The sequence below is a fragment of the Chelonoidis abingdonii genome, chromosome 1, assembly GCF_003597395.2.
Source record: "Chelonoidis abingdonii isolate Lonesome George chromosome 1, CheloAbing_2.0, whole genome shotgun sequence".
NCBI classification, from domain to species: Eukaryota; Metazoa; Chordata; order Testudines; family Testudinidae; genus Chelonoidis; species Chelonoidis abingdonii.
Genome location: NC_133769.1, coordinates 292,023,271 through 292,040,905, shown reverse-complemented (window position 1 = coordinate 292,040,905; position 17,635 = coordinate 292,023,271). Strand labels below are relative to the sequence as shown.

The 17,635-nt window shown below is 46.1% G+C and overlaps 1 protein-coding gene across 1 annotated transcript in view; it reads left to right on the top strand.

Moving 5' to 3' along the window:
- Positions 1-17,635, top strand: part of LMO7 (LIM domain 7) — a 197,996-nt gene that overhangs the window by 78,339 nt on the left and 102,022 nt on the right. The window lies entirely within an intron of this gene.

Sequence of the window (17,635 nt, the reverse complement as noted above, 5' to 3'; positions counted from 1 at the left end):
GATGGCTACACAGAATCAATATGTTCAGTGTATAATACTTGATTGAATTAAGTCACACAGGTAAATAGTGATTTTAAACTTTAATATTCCCCTTTGAAGTATTAAAGTTCACAAAACACATTTTTTCCATAGTGTATCATGGTGGTTCATATTGTAGGTTAGATTAAACAATATTGTTACCTAAAGCACTGAGCTAATGGAAAAGCTTATAGACTGCAAGAATTAGTTTATCCTTTAGAAGATCATGAACAATAAACTTTAATGTACTTTCTAGAAGTTGAATGCTGAAAGTGAATTTGCCACATATTGTACCAACACTGGGTAGAATCAGTCATGTGTCCTGAATTCAGGGGATTCCTCAACTGGCAAGAGCTAGCATAAGCTGTTCTACAGAGTCACTTGTCCCCCTGCAGGCTATGCAGGGGGCATGCAGAGGGAGGGGAAGAACACATGGCAGTTCATCTGATCCCTGACCGGTGCACCACTCCCTGTTGGACCACTGCAGCTGGGATAAGTTAGGTCAGTCCTTTGTTGATCTAAGCTATGTCAGGCATAATTTTGGCTGCAGTGGTACAGAACTGGAGGGGAGGAGGAAAGTCATTCCGTTCAACCCCTTCGGTGTTTAGTTGCAGCTGAGGATTAAGTTCATTAATTACATTGTACAACACCATTCCACGGTAAGTAGGTGGTAGTATGCCATTTTCATAGAGTCCAAAATCAGAAGGGGCCATTATGACAATGTGGTCTGATCTGTGGTATAACACAGGCCATAGGACTTCCCCAAAATAGTTCCTAGAGCATAGATTTTAGAAAAACACACAATCTTTACTTAAAAATTGTCTGTGATTGAGAATCCACTACCACTCTTGGTAAATTACTCTCATTATTGAAAGCGGCAAAGAATCCTGTGGCACCTTATAGACAGACAGACGTTTTGGAGCATGAGCTTTCGTGGGTGAATACCCACTTCGTCGGATGCATGTAGTGGAAATTTCCAGGAGCAGGTATATATATGAAAGCAAGCTAGAGATAATGAGGTTAGTTCATTCAGGGAGGATGAGGCCCTGTTCTAGCAGCTGAGGTGTGAAAACTAAGGGAGGAGAAACTGGTTTTGTAGTTGGCAAGCCATTCGCAGTTTTTGTTTAATTCTGGGCCGATGGTGTCAAATTTGCAGATGAATTGAAGCTCAGCAGTTTCTCTTTGAAGCCTGGTCCTGAAGGTGGCTGCAGGATGGCCACCTTAAGGTCTGCTATAGTGTGGCCAAAGACGTTGAAGTGCTCTCCTACAGGTTTTTGTATATTGCCATTCCTAATATTTGATTTGTGTCCATTTATTCACCCACGAAAGCTCATGCTCCAAAACGTCTGTTAGTCTATAAGGTGCCACAGGATTCTTTGCTGCTTTTACAGATCCAGACTAACATGGCTACGCTTTTGATACTTGACTCTTATTGAAAATGTTCACTTTGTTTCCAGTCTGAATTTGTTAGCTTTATCTTTCAGCCATTAGGCCATGTCGTGTCTTTCTCTGCTAGATTGAAGAGTTCATGATTAATTATTTGCTTCCCATGTGGGTACTTATAAGCTGTAATCAAGTCATCTCTTAACCTTCTCTTTGTTAAGCTAAATAGACACAGTAAGCTCAATCTATCACTAAAAAGCACGTTTTCTAATCTTTTAATCATTCTAGTGGCCCTTCTGTGAACCCTCTCCAACTTATCAACATCCTTCCTGAATTGTGAACACCAGAACTAGTGGTCACATCAGTGCCAAATACAGAGGTAAAACAACCTCTCTACTCCTAATTGAGATTCCCCTGTTTATGCATCCTAGAATTACATTAGCCCCTTTTGGCCATAGCATCGCACTGGGAGTTCATGTTCAGCTGGCTATCCACTATGATGCCAAGTTCTGTACAGAGTCCTTGCTTTCCAGGATAGTGTCCCCCACTGTATAAGTATGGGCTACGTTCTTTGTTCCTAGATGTATGTTTTACATTTAACCATATTGAAACATATTGTTGGCTTGTTCCCAGTTCACTAAGCGATCCAGAATGCTCTTTATCAGTAACCTGTCCTCTTAATTATTTAGCCTTTCCCCAATTTTTGTCATCTGCACACTTTTTTTTAGTTTTTATGGTTACTTCCAAGTCATTGATGAAAATCTTAAATAGCATAGGTCCAAGAACAAATCCCACTAGAAACACATCCGATAGATAATGATTTCCAGTTTACAATTACATTTTGAGATATAATTGTATATAGTTCTAGTTTTTATATCAAAATGTCATGCTGTGCCAAGTCAAATGCCTAAAAGAAGAGTAAGGCAATGACTACACTATAAATTACTTTGATATAACTTACATCACTCCAGGGTGTGGATAATTCACATCCCTGAGCAGCATAAGTTATACTGACCTAAGCGCTGGTGTAGACAGAACTATGTCAGCGGGAGAGCATCTCCCACCAACATAGCTACCGCCTCTTGTGGAGGCAAGAGTTATGCCAACAGGAGAGCTCTCTGCCATTGGCTTAGAGCATCTTCACCAGAAGCATCGGTGAAGCTGCACCACTGTGAATGATGTAATGTAGACATAGTCTCAGTATACTATATCAACATTATTATCTTTATCAACCAAACTTGTAATATCCAAAAAAAAAAAAAAGTTAGTTTGACAGGATATATTTTCTATAAACCCAGGTTGATTGGCATTAATTACGTTACTCTTCTTTAATGCTTTATTAATTGAGTGTCATGCCAGTCGCTCCATTATTCTACCTGGGATTGATGTCAGACGGACAAGCCTGTAATTACTGGGTCATCCCATTTATCCCTTTTTTTAAATGGCACAATAGTAGCTCTCTCCCTTTTTTTGTGGAACTTCCCTGGTGTTCCAAGGTAATTGAATATCAACATTATTGTTCCAGCGAGCTCCTTAGTCAGCTTTTTTAAATTCTTGGATACAAGTTATGTGGATCTGCTGATTTTGAAAATGTCTGCTTGAGTAGCTGCTGCTTAACATCCTCCTGAGATGATGTTAGAGTAGAAAACGTTATCATATATGACTACATCATTTGTTTTTCCCCAAAATACACAATAAATATTCTTGTTCAACACTACTACCTTTTCTGCATTATTACTGACAGTTCTACCATTTCCATCTACTAATGGATCAATACCATCGTTAAGATTCTTTTTGTTCCTAATACTCTTTAAAAAGTCCATATTGTCCTTATCTGTGCTGGCCATAGATTTGCCCTTGTCCCTTTGCTTCCCTTGTCAATAAGAGTAAGGAATGGTCCTGCTTTGAGCAGGAAGTTGGACTAGATGACCTCCTGAGGTGCTCCAACCCTGATATTCTATGTGAATCAGATATTTAGTAACCTGTTGAAAGCAGGGCCGCCTCCAGGCACCAGCGCGCCAAGCGCGTGCTTGGGGCGGCATGCCGCGGGGGGCGCTCTTTCGGTTGCCGGGAGGGTGGCAGACGGCTCCAGTGAACCTCCCGCAGGCATCCCTGTGGAGGGTCCGCTGCTCCTGCGGCTCTGGTGGAGCATCCACAGGCACACTTGCGGGAGGTCCATCGGAGCCGCGGGACCAGTGGACCCTCCGCAGGGGCCGAGGGACCGGCGAGTGGCAGAGCGCCCCCCGCGGCGTGCCGCCGTGCTTGGGGCAGCGAAATGGCTAGAGCCGGCCCTGGTTGAAAGACACAACAAACTGGCATTCGAATTTAGGAATTCCTGGCTCCCGGTCGTATGATAATGTCTTGAGGCCAACCCCCTCTTTATATATAATATGAAAATTAATAATAATCTGAACACACCTGTGATAAACAGCTAGTCATCCATCTTGTTTATCAAGATTCTCTTATGGATTTCTTCTCCCCACCCCGCTTATTAATTTAAATGTGTTGCTGTCATATGGTACTATAGCAAAATGCAGCTCCAAATTCTGTCCTAAATTAAATCCATTAACATGGGCCTTATGATTGGCATAATTGACTTTAGGTGTATGGAAACAAATATTTATACTTTTTAAATACCTTATTTGTGGCTGAAATATGCCTTTTTTTGACTGAATATTCCCACGTATCTGCAAGCAGGCTTCCTGTGGAACATGTAAGAGACACGGCGTACATCTCCAAAGCTGTGGATGTAGTTAGAGTATCATAAATACTGTACTAAGAAATAACATATTTTTAGTGGGTAACATGATGCCACTGGCTTGTGTGCCTGTCTGAGTATATTACAAAAGTCCCATTGTGACTTCAATAGTTTTAAAGTAAAAATGTTTTCATTATAACCCTCTTTCCCCCGCCCCCATGCCACACTTGTTGTTTTCCAATACCTTTTAGAATGAAATTGTTCATGCTTGGTTTCTTCCCAGAGGTGAAATATATGGAAGATTTGAGCCAATCCTGTTCATCTGTTGCTGTGTGATCTGGTGAAAGGAGTGTGTTTTGTTCCTGCTATTAAAATTTGCAACCACTGTGTTTTGGGGGAATAATTCAAATTTTTGCATCTTGAAACTACCCACTTTGAATGCACATCTGTGCTGTAACTAATGAATAATGCTTGATTAGTTAAGTTCTGGAGGCAGACAAAACGTTATATGTTTGTGTAATTGTGGGAGCTGGCCCCAAATGCAGACTTTAAAACCTGCTGGCGAGCTCTCTTAGTCCTGGACTGTAACAGTGGGGTCCTCAAGAAAGAGTGCCTGCTGAAAGCATTCCTGATGAGCAAAGTGTCCCTTATGCCTAATTCATGTAGCTCTTCAAAGCATGGCAGATTTTTAATCCTGCAGTTGTTGTTGCTTGACATACCAGAACTCTAAGCAATCCAGAACTGAATGCCTGCTCAGGAGAGCTTTCCAAGTTGTACAAAGAGACCACTCTATCACTCCCACCCAGTTGCACATTTCCTGAATTTCAGGTGCTTCATTGTGCAATGTTAACATCACTTTACCTTTTTTCTTTGCAGTTGAGTAGAAATTAAAGAAGTTCTGTCACTAACTCCCCATCCAGGTGAATATGTGGTACTTGAACACAAATAAACACTGGTTCATAGTTCTTAAGGTGGTGTGTTCCTTTATGAAAGTCATAAATTGGCAAAAGAAACTTACTTGAGTTCAATAAGTCTAATTCTGTGTTTGCTTGCATTTCAGTTAACTGGAATGGCAGAAGATCCTAATCTATGGGTTGGAGGATTACATACTCTTTTTGTATTGTCCTGTGGAAACTGTTCTCCTCCTCCCCTCAAACTCCAAGTACTTTAACTAGACTGCATTTTCCCCACACCCCTATTTTTTAAAGAGCCCTTGAATTCTGAAGATGTGACAACTTGTGTTTCTACTAATGTTAAAAAGATGTTTGCCCCGGCTAAATAACAGGATCCCGCTGCACTTCAGTATATGTATAAAACGTCAGAAGCTGTTCCATAAGGTGAACATATGCTTCCCACCCAGCATGACTAAACTCCAAAGAAAGCAAGTCTGTTTCAATGTAAATAAGGTCTGGATTCCCTTCCCCACATCATAGTGGCAACTAATCAGGGAGCCATAACTGTAAACTGGATGATTTTTCTAGTTTAAGTTCAGTTCATAAATGTAAATTGATGTTAATGTAATCAGCATATTTCCTTATGTCTAAAAGCCACAAGATAAGTCAAATTAAGATAGTAGTTCCATCCTTTCTCATTTAGAGACCTCTTTGTAACAGACTGGAGCATGAGCCCACTCTAACTCCCTTATTTCAAACCCTGATACAAGTGTTTTATCTAGCTTATTTGGTTTGTCTATATCTTTCTATTCTCTTGTATCCTTCAATTGCTTTTTCTTTTTTCTTTTTTATGGATTTTTTTATTGTGCTTTCCATTTCTCAGTCCTGTTTATTCCTTTCCCTCCCTCTTTACAGTACTTTCCTGCCCCTCTCTCAGTTCTTTTGTTCTCTGCTTTATGTTGCTCCTCTTATTTGCTCGTTTTACTGTACATCTCTGCTCCCTAGTGCTGCCACCTGTTTCCCTGTTCATCCATGCTGCTCGTTTCCATTTTAGGGGCTTTCTTCCCCTTCTCCATATTTTAGCTGAAGGCTCTGTTCTCCCAACCTCCCTACTGCTGTTTGCTTCACATCTTCTCTACCACAGTGCTACATAGTGCTGCTTCCTGGCTCTTACCATAGAGATTGCAGAGACCAGCACTAACACAGAACCGTATAGCAAAGCCTCAGCAGCAGAAACACAGCAGAAGCAGGAATAACTGTGTGGCCAGCAATCCCCTGGGGCAGAGCAGAGAGACAGGTGCACCCCTGGAAGGGTGTGGCATCTTCCCTCATTGCTGAGATATGTAGCATTTAAATTCCTGCTTGTGAGTGACGAAAGCATAGATTATATTTCTCACCACAGGTTGGGAATCTGCTATTAATATCCCATCGGATTATCTTGGGATGTGACTTACTTTGATTCAAGCAAAATGAAATTGAATTCTAATATTTCCATGCAAGTCACCATTTGTGGTGTCATCTTCATAGTTTTTGTGAACTGGAGTCCTACGTGAAGCAGCTGAAATTGCTTTGTTCTTCTTCAAGTGCTTGCTCATATCTATTCCAGTTAGGTGTGTGCGCACCACGTGCACGTTCGTCGGAAGATTTTTACCCTATCAACACTCGGTGGGTCGGCTGGGCGCCCCCTGGAGTGGCGCCGCTATGGCGCTGGATATATACCCCTGCCGACCCAGCCACCCTTCAGTTCCTTCTTACCGCCCGTGTCGGTCGTTGGAACAGTGGAGTGCGGCTTAGCTGACCTCCACTTCCCTAGCTACTTGTAGTTCTCGTGTATATAGTTTATATAGTTATAATCCTTTTATATATATATTTATATAGTTATACGTTTTTTCTTTACTAGCATAGTTAGTTTAGTAATAGTTAGGGGGGTTCGGGGAGTAGCCCCTTCCCCACAGCCGGTGCCGGAGCCCATGCCCAGCTCACCGGGTTTTAAACGGTGCTCGGCCTACCACAAGCCGATGCCGACAGGAGATCGCACAACTCCTGTTTGAGGTGCCTCGGGGAATCGCACTTGACAGCTATGTGCCCCATTTGCAAGGCTTTTAAGCCGAGAACAAAAAGCAGCGGGACTTTCACTTACCCCTCTGCCTTCGGCACCGAGTGCTGGTCAATCGGCGGTCAGAAGCGCCTCCTCGGCACTGGACCCCGCCGGTACTGCCAAGGCCTCTCGGCACCGGTCGTCGCCGGCACTGAAGTCAGCTCGGCACTGCTCCCTCCCTCCGAGGTCGGAGAGCCTATGACTCCTCCTGCCAGTGCCTGACGGCTCCCTAGCACGTGCTGTGGTTGAGCTCCCTGCTCCTACTGCTTCCGTGCCAACTGCACCGCAGCCAGAAAGCTCGTCTAAGTCGGATCGCCCGGCACCAACACCTGCCGAGGCACTGACAATGTTGGCACCGTCGATCCCGGTCCCACGAGGGCTGTCGAATCTGGTGCCTGACAGCTCCCCAGTACGCACTGTGGTTGAGCTTACTGTCCCCTCCATGCCGGAGACATTCCCAATGGCGAGGGATCTCATTGCCATGACAGAGTCGATGCTGCCCGCACTGCCGGTGCGGGTAATAGTCTCTCGGCAAGCCTCCCTTGATACGACCATCCTCAGTCGGCACAGCAGAGCGGCACCGTTCATGATCATGGTCCCGCAGATGCTCCAGGTCCCGTCGGCGCTCCCGGCGCCGCTCGCAGTCCCGGTGCTGTTCTCCTCCTTGGTACTGGTCGCACTTGCACCCGTTGGTATCCCGTTTGCCGACCCGCTACTCTTGGCACCATTCCAGCTCCCAGCACCGCTACAGGCACTGTGACTCCCGTAGCCACTCCCGACGTCGAGCCTCGAGTTCTCGGTCGACCTCCCAGCACCGCTCTGGTCGCAGATCCGGATCTCGTTCCAGGTACCGGTACGCCTCCCGGTACCGGTCCCCGGTGCCGAGTTAGGCAAGGTCCGATAGAGTCAGAGACTCTGCCCATGGTTTTTCAGCACCTCCATGGCCATCCAGACACGCATCAGTGTCATCCCACACGGACAGGTCTTATGCTCAGGACCGCGATTCTGATGTGCCCACCAACAACCTGAGAGCCCATCAGGACCTCCTAAGGAGGATAGCACTCAATATGGACCTGCAGGTGGAGGAGGTCCCGGAGGCAGAGGACCTGGTAGTGGGCATTCTGTCGGCGGTTGCCCCACTAGAGGGGCCCTATTTGTACCATCCAGGCGAATGTCAATACTATATGGCAGTCCCCAGTCTTTATCCCTCCTGCGGCCAGGGGAGTCGAGCGTAAATATATGATGGCCTCTAAGGGGTATGACTACTTGTATGTCCATCCTCCTCCCTGCTCACTAGTCGTTCAGTCCGTTAAGGAGAGGGAATGGCATGGCCAACAGGCGCAAACCCCGAAATCGAAGGAGGCTAGGCGAATGAACCTACTCGGCCGCAAGATGTACTCTGCAGGGGCCTTACAGCTCTGGGTGGCAAATCAACAAGCCTTGCTTAGCCCCTATAATTATAACATCTGGGTGGCGGTGGGTAAGTTTATGGAGCTTCTCCCTCAAGACCCCTGCCAAGAGTTCGCTACCCTCTTGGAGGAAGGGAAAAACGTGGCCAGAGCTTCCCTCCAGGCCTCGTTGGATGCAGCAGACTCGGCAGCCAGGACTTTGGCCTCGGGTGTTGCCATGAGGCGCATCTCATGGCTTCAGGTTTCAAACCTCCGGCCGGAGCTGCAGTATACCATTCAGGACTTACCATCTGATGGTAAAGGCCTCCTTCGCAGCAAAAGACAGCCCCAGGCTGCAAAGCCTGAAGGACAACAGGGTCCTAATGTGCTCTCTTCAGCGTGCATACGCCGGCGACCAAACGCAGGCCTTTCCGTCCCCAGCCACACCGCTGTACTCTGTGCCTAGCCAGAGACAGGACTTTGGCAGACGGCGCGGCCGAGGTGGTCGCAGACGACCGTCAGGACCCCTAGAGGGCCAAGATCAAGGTCCCTCGCAATCACCACCAGGACCAAAGATGAACTTTCGAAGGTGCACCCGAGGGCGGCGTACCAGTTACAGGCCAGGATCCCACTCCTACTTCCTCCTGGCGTGGTCCCAGTTAACTTCAGATCGCTGGTCCTACGCACGGTGGAGTATGGGTACCACCTCCAATTTGTTTCCAACCCTGTCCCTCTTCAGGGACCCCTCTCACACGAGCAATTCCTCTTACAAGAGGTGCAGAACGCCGATGGACGAAAGGGGCAAGGGGTTTTACTCCCATTATTCCCTAATCCCCAACTCGAATGGAGGTCTCAGACCTATCCTAGACCTGCGAGGACTCAACCAGTTTATGATAAGGTTGAAGTTCCGCATGGTATCCCTGGGAACCATTATCCCGTCCTTGGATCCTGGAGACTGGTATGCCGCCCTCGATATGAAGGATGCGTACTTTCACATCGCCATCTTCCCTCCGCACAGGAGATACCTCCGCTTTCTAGCCAACCGTCAGTACTTCCAGTTTACGGTCCTGCTGTTTGGCCTTTCTACAGCCCACTCACGGTATTGACCAAGTGTATGGCCGTAGTCGCCGCCTACCTCTGCCGACGTCGGATATGCGTTTTTCCGTATCTGGACGATTGGCTTATCCGCAGGAGACTCTGAGACACAAATCACTCAGCATGTGGGGCATCGTCAAGGACCTATTCACACGTCTAGGCCTGATGATCACTATAGGAAAAAATCCACTCTGGTTCCCACGCAGAGTTTAGACTTCCTAGGAGCTATCCTGGACTCCGACCTAGCCGGAGCCTGCTTACCACAGCCGCGGTTTCAGGCAATGGCAACAATCATCCGAGGTCTGCAGACTTTCCCAACGACCTTGGCTCGCACTTGTCTCAGTCTTCTGGGTCCCATGGCTGCCAGCAAGTTTGTAAGCAAACACGCCAAGCTCTGCCTCCGTCCTCTCCAAGTTTGGCTCAACTCGGCGTACCGCCCGGACAGGGACCCAATGGTCACGATAGTCACCATTCCCTCGAGCACCCTAGGCTCCTTAGAATGGTGGCTAGCTCCCTCCCTGGTGTGGGCAGGGATGCCACTCCATCTGCCCCAGCCCTCACTGTCCATGACGACGGACGCATCATCTCTCGGCTCGGGTGCTCACCTCGGTCACCTTCGAGCTTAAGGCCTTCGATCTTCTCAGGAGCTGGCATTCCCCATCAATGTCCAAAAATGAGAGCAGTCCGCCTGGCATGCCAAGTGTTCCAGCAGCAGCTACGAGGCCGTGGTGTCTCAGCGTTTACAGCCAACACAACAGCCATGTGCTACATAAAACAACCAGGGAGGGACATGGTCCTCCCCCTTTTGTCAGGAAACCATCTATCTCTGGGACTTTTGCATAGCCCACTCGATAAATCTGGTAGTGTCCTTTCTCCCAGGTGTTCGGAACGCCTTGGCACTTCGACTCAGCAGGTCTTTCCTGTCTCACGAGTGGTCGCTCTGCCCCGATGTGATGCATTCTGTTTTCCAGAAGTGGGGACTTTTCCCCACATAGACCTGTTCGCTTACCGCGAGAACAGGAAATGCCAGATGTTCTGCTCCTTCCAAGGTCTCTCCCCGGGATCGATCTCGGATGCTTTTCTGATGCCATGGAAGGGCCAACTCCTTTATGCCTTCCCACCGTTCCCGCTGGTTCATTGAGTCCTGCTCAAACTTCACAGGGCAGAGCGTGCATCATCATGATCACTCCAGCGTAGTCCAGGCAGCACTGATGCGCCATGTTGCTCAACCTGTCAATAGCCAACCCAGTTACCCTGCCACTCCACCCAGACCTCATAACTCAGGACCATGGCAGGCTTCGCCACCCGGACCTGCAGTCTCTTCACCTCACGGTGTGGCTGCTGCGTGACTAAACCGGGGCAGCAGGAAGCCTTCCACCTAGTCAACGTACCTGGCCAAGTGGAAGCGTTTCTCCTACAGGTGTGAAACGCTTGATCTTACTCCTTCTGAGGTCTCGATCCCCTCTATTTTGGACTATCTCTGGCCTACAACAGCAGGGCCTAGCGGTGTGATCGCTGAGGGTACACTTGCCAGCCATCTCTACCTTCCACCCAGGCTAAGGTGGTTGTTCCGTGTTCTCACACTCTATGGTTTCGAGGTTCCTCAAGGGCTTGGAGCACTTACACCCTCAAGTACGCCGCCCAGCCCCAACCTGGGACCTCAACCTGGTTTTAACCAGACTTATGTCTCCCCCATTCGAGCTGTTAGCGACCTGCTCGCTGCTATACCTTTCTTGGAAGACAGCTTTCCTCGTAGCCATTACATTGGCCAGACAAGTCTCCGAGCTCAGGGCTCTTAAGGTGGTTCCGCCATACGCTATGTTTCACAAACACAAGGTACAGTTACGACCACACCCGGCTTTCCTCCCTAAGGTGGTTTCAGCCTTTTCATGTTACCCACACTCAACGCAGTGGGAGCAACAGTTGCACTCCCTGGACGTCTGTAGAGCGCTCACATTTATATTGAGCAGACAAAACCATTTTGTAAAATGCCTCAACTCTCTGTCGCAGTAGCAGACCGAAGGAAAGGCCTACCTGTTTCCTCTCAGAGGATCTCATCTTGGGTGATGGCGTGCATCCGCACTTGTTATGATTTGGCTCATATTTCCCCAAGCCACATCACCGTGCATTCTACCAGGGCTCAGGCTTCATCTGCTGCCTTGCTGGCTCGTGTACCTACCCATGAGATCTGCTGCGCAACTCCATGGTCCTTGGTCCATACCTTTGCTTCGCATTAGGCTCTGGTTCAACAGTCAAGAGATGCTGCAACCTCTGGCTCAGCAGTTTTACATTCTGCCACATTTCACTCCGACCCCACTGCCTATGTAAGGCTTGGGAATCACCTAACTGGAATGGATATGAGCAAGCACTCGAAGAAGAAAAGACGGTTACTCACCTTTTGTAACAGTTGTTCTTCGAGATGTGTTGCTCATATCCATTCCAAACCCACTCTCCTTCCCCTCTGTCGGAGTAGCCAGCAAGAAGGAACTGAAGGGTGGCTGGGTCAGCAGGGGTATATATCCGGCGCCATAGCGGCACCACTCCAGGGGGCGGCCAGCCGACCCACCAGGTGTTGCTAGGGTAAAAATCTTCTGACGAATGTGCACGCGGCGCGCGCAGACCGAACTGGAATGGATATGAGCAACACATCTCGAAGAACAACAGTTACAAAGGTGAGTAACCGTCTTTTTTCTTTTTTGCATATAACATCCCACCAAACTGCATTTGAATTTCTTGCCTGACCTTCAGTCTTAAATTCTTTCACAATTAAGCCTCATAGTTGTATAAAATGGTGTATAACACCAATGCTGACCTGAGTTAACTTGAGTATAATGGGATTAATATAGTGCACTTTACTAGGATTGCAGAACATCTTTCAAATTTCAAGTAGTATCAAACCTTAATGTTGTTGTTAAAATGCAGTTATGTTATGAAAAGTGACTCCCTAAAAATAAGTTTATAGGCACCATTTGTCTGTGTCTTTCACATCCATTTTTTTCAGTTGCACCTGTAAAAAGATGGCTTTCTAACCGCATGCTCTGCAAACATTAACATGGAATCTGAAAGTAAAAACATTATTCTCTCTTGCTGTGCCATCTGTTCAAGATGTTGCGCTTAGAATTTAGTTAATTCATTTTGGTGTAAGAATGGGGTTTTATTCTGCCTTAATCTCCCATATCTGAATTTACCCTGCAGTATAAACAGGAGTAAAAAGCAGCATAAACTTTTTTTAGCTAGAAAACTACGCAGATGTGACATGAAATAGACACACAGTACGTCTATTCAGTAAATTGCTGTTTTACTTTGTCTTTCTAACCATAAAGAGTTAAAAAGCTTAAGACCATAAAGGGCCAGTGCATAATCAAGTCTGACCTCCATTACATCACAAGCTACCAGCACCGTCCAGCCACCCCCACACTAAACCCAGCAACCAAAATTAGACTCTCCAGGAGACTACTGTGTGCCACAGGCACAGAATGGAAGATACTGAGCTGCACCAATGGCAGGGAATTAAATGAGAGACACACAGACTATCCTACCCCATGCTGCAGATGAAGGCGAACCCACAAGCCCGCTGCCAGTCTGAGGTGGGTTAAAATTCCTTCCTGGCCCCACATAGAGCAATCAGTTGAACCCTGCAAATGTGAGCAAGAACCAGCCAGCAAAACACCTGAGGCAGAGAATTCTTAGTACCACTTCTCAGCATTAGCTGACCCTGTCCAATGTCCCTCTCCCGCTGTGGCTATCTCAGATGCTTCATGAGAAGAAAACCTACCCACTTTTTTGGGTGGGGGGAGGTAGGATGAAGGGGAAAAGAAGGGGGAAAGGAAGGGATAGTTCAGTGGTTTGAGCATTGGCCTGCTAAACACAGGGTTGTGAGTTCAATCCTTGAGGGGGCCATTTAGGGATTTGGGGCAAAAATCTGGCTGGGGATTGGTCCTGCTTTGAGCAGGGGGTTGGACTAGATGACCTCCTGAGGTCCCTTCCAACCCTGATATTCTGTGATTCTAGGAAGAGGGAATCCCTTTCCCTGACCCCTGCAGGTGACTAGCAGAAGTCCTGAAGCTTGAGGAACGGTCTAGATAGACTCTAGATAATACTTAGTCCTGCCATGAGTTCAGGGGGACTAGACTAGATGATCTCTCAAGTTCCCTTCCAGTCTGATGATTCTGTGAGATTTTACAAACATAAGCTGTGAACCAGAAGGGACAAACAGGACTACTCATTTCTGCCTCTCACCGCAAGCAACCCATCATGCAATCACAAGCTTGTCAAGCTATCTTAAAACTAGTTAAGTTGTTTGTCCCCACAAATCTTATTGGGAGGTTGGTTCAGAGCCATAAAGATACACTGCTATCTTTGAGTTTTGGTAATTATTTCTTACAACCTTGTTTACTGATTTTTATTTATTTTGTAAGGACAGGTGTTGATCTAATCACGTAATATCCTTAGTTACTACACATTTTACCTGACCAGATGGATCCCATTCTATTTATAGCATCACTGATGTTCCTGCTTCTACGTTTTAAGGAGATACTGTCAAGCTTGCAGTTGGTTTGGGTCACTTTCACTTATTTTTAATAATCCCATAGGAACGTGGATAAAAATCAATTAACTGATTTTAGTGTATTTTATTTGTGTAACAATTTAAAATGGCAGCTAGCTGCTTGGAAAGACATTTCTTGGGCTTTGGTGCACCAGTATGACGACTTTCTAATGCTCCGCAATCTTATAAGAACAGCCATACTGAGTCAGACCAAAGTTCCATCTGGCCCAGTATCCTGTCTTTTGACAGTGCCCAATACCAGGTGATTCAGAGGAAATGAACAGAACAGGTAATCATCAAGTGATCCTTCCCCTGTCGCCCCTTGTCAGCTTCTGGCAAACCAGGGGCTAGGGGCCCTTTAGTGTATGGTTTTGCTCACTGTCCATCCTGGCTAATAGCCATTGATGGACCTATCCTCAGTGAATTTATCTAGTTCTTGTGAACATTGTTATAGTCTTGGCCTTTACAACATCCTCTGGCAAAGAGTTCCAGGGGTTGACTATGACCGTGTGAAGAAATACTTCCTTTTGTTTGTTTAAACTTGCTGCCTGTTCATTTCATTTGCTGACCCCTAGTTCTTGTGTTATGAGAAGAAGTAAATAAAACTTCTTTACTTTCTCCACACCAGTCATGATTTTATAACTTGTATCATATCCACCCCCTTAGTAATCTCTTTTTCAAGCTTATTAATCTCTCCTCATATGGCAGCTGTTCCATACCACTAATCATTTTTGTTACCTTACTCTATACCTTGTCCAATTCCAGTATGTGTTTGAGATGGGGCAACCAGATCTGCATGCAGTATTCAAGGTGTGGGCATACCATGGATTTATATAGAGGCAATATATTTTCTGTCATCTTATCTATCCCTTTTTATTGATTCTCAACATTTTCTTTGCTTTTTTTGATTGCCACTGCACATTGAGTGTACGTTTCCAGAGAAGTATCCACAGTGACCCCAAGATCTCTCGCGTGGTAGCAGATAATTTAGACACCGTCATTTTATATGTATAGTTGAGATTATGTTCTCCAATGTGCATTACTTTGCTTTTATCAACATTGAATTTCACTACCATTTTGTTGCCCAGTCACCCAGTTTTGTGAGATCCCTTTGTAACTCTTTGCAGTCTGCTTTGAACATAACTGTCTTGAGTAGATTTGTATCATCTGCAAATTTTGCCACCTCACTGTTTTTACCCCTTTTTCCAAATCGTTTATGAATATGTTGAACAGTACTGGTCCCAATACAGACCCTTCGGGAACACAACTGTTTACCTCTCTCCATTCTGAAAACTGACTATTTATTCCTACCCTTTGTTTCTTGTCTTTAATCAGTTACTGATCCATGAGGAGACCTGCCCTCTTATCCCATGACACCTTTATTTTGCTTAAGAGACTTTGGTGAGGGACCTTGTTAAAGGCTTTCTGAAAATCTAAGTATACTATATCCACTGGATTCCCTTGTCCATGTGCTTGTTGATCCCTCTCAAAGAATTCTAATAGATTGGTGAGGCATGATTTTCCTTTACAAAAACCAGGCTGACTCTTTCCTAACAAACCGTGTCCATCTATGTATCTGATAATTCTGTTCTTTGCTATATTTTCAACCAATTTGCCTGATAATGAAGTTTAGGTGTACCTATGTGTAATTGCTAGGATCACTTTTGGAGCCTTTTAAAAAAAAAAATAGTGTCACATTAGCTATCCAGTCATCTGGTACAAAAGCTGATTTAAATGATAGGTTACACACCATGGTTAGTAGTGTTTCAATTTCACATTAGAGCTCCTTGAGAACTCTTGAGTGAATATCATCTGGTCCTGGTGACTTCTTCTTATTTAATTTCTCAGTTTGTTCCAAAACCTATTACATATTACTGTTTTAATTTATCAATTTGTTCCCAAACCACCTCTGACTCCTCAGTCTGGGACAGTTCCTGAGATTTATCACCTCGAAAGAATGTCTCAGGCTTGGGAATCTCCCTTACGTTTTCTGTTGTGAAGACCAATGCAATGAATTCATTTAGTTTCTCCACAAAGGCCTTATCTTCCTTGAGTGCTTCTTTAGCATCTTGATCATCCAGTGGCCCCCCTGGCTGTTTAGCAGGCTTCTTGTTTCTTATGTCCTAAAACATTTTTTTTGCTGTTACTTTTTGAGTCGTTGTCATGAGTAAATATCATCCAGCTTCTTCAGAATTAATTTTGTGTGTGTACACAGCTTTTCTCCTCTCCCAACCTAACCAGCAACTTTGGCTTTTCTGTTTGTCAGCAAGACCCAATTTTTTTTTTCTCTGACCCCTTCCTTCCTTGCTTATCTGCACATTCTGATCCCATTTCAGATTTTGTTTGGAAAATCCGCTAATTTTGGGTTCTTCTCTTCTGATTTTGGTATCTCCACCCAGTGAAAAGATGCCACCTTTTGTTCAACTCCTGAGTCCACCCTTATGATGCCAGCCCCCCCCAGGGTAACTGCTCATTCTTTCACAGTAGCTCAGTAAGTTTTATGCCCATGTTTTTCTTGGACTCCCTAGGCCTTTAAACAATTCCTAGTTTAGTTGTCTAGTCTCTCAGCTCCTCCTATCTTTCAGTGTCATTCTCCAAACAGAGTGCATCATGGTTACTCTCCTTCCAGCTGTTGTACTTTTCAGGGTAATGGGGTCCTTTTTGGACACTTCTGTCCCTGAAGCATTCTGCAGGCCAATGTACAGTGTTTGTTATCCATTTCATTGAAACTTTTGAGGCCCCATTCAGTTTATAAAAATCAGTAAAGGCAAAGGTATGCTCTGAATTTCAAAAATTTTGCCTTCCTGTCTGATTAGATAAACTTGTAGGCAGGACCGGCTTTAGGAAGTGCGGGGCCCAATTCGAACATTTTTGGTGGGGCCCTGGCAGGGATGACTTAAAAAAAAAAAGTGGAAAAAAAAGCCTCTCATTTCTTTCATGTATTATTTACTTTCCATAACTATATGAATAATAAAATTATATACATTGCATCATATATGCTGTTGATTGGCTTTTAATGACCGCCGTTTCACATGTGTGGGTCCCCGCCACTCCCTGGGGGTGTGCACATGTGTTGGTCCCAGCTGCTCCCTGCCCCCTCATTGAAGCAGGTCTGCAGGTTAATGCCCTGGAAACTGCAGGGCAGTAGTGGACATGGGGCTGGCTGGAGGCAAGGCAGGGGCTGACTGGAGGTAGGGTCTGGCTGCAGGCAGTGCAAGGGATGTGGGGCTGGTTGGAGACAAGGGGTGTGGGGCGGGCTGGCTTCAGGCAGGGCCACGGGGGTGCAGCAGGGGTTTGCAGGGCTGGAGACAGAGGAGTGTGGGACTGGCTGGCTTCAGGCAGGGGTTGGCTGGAGACAAGGCAGGGGGTGCGGGCTGGGCAGAGTGTGCAGGGCTGGTGCGGGCAGCAGTGTGTGGGGGTCTGGCTGGCTTTGGGCAGGGCTGCAGGGGTGTGTGGCAGGGATTGGCTGGAAACAGGACAGGGGGTTTGGCAGGGGTGGCTGTGGGCACGGGGTGC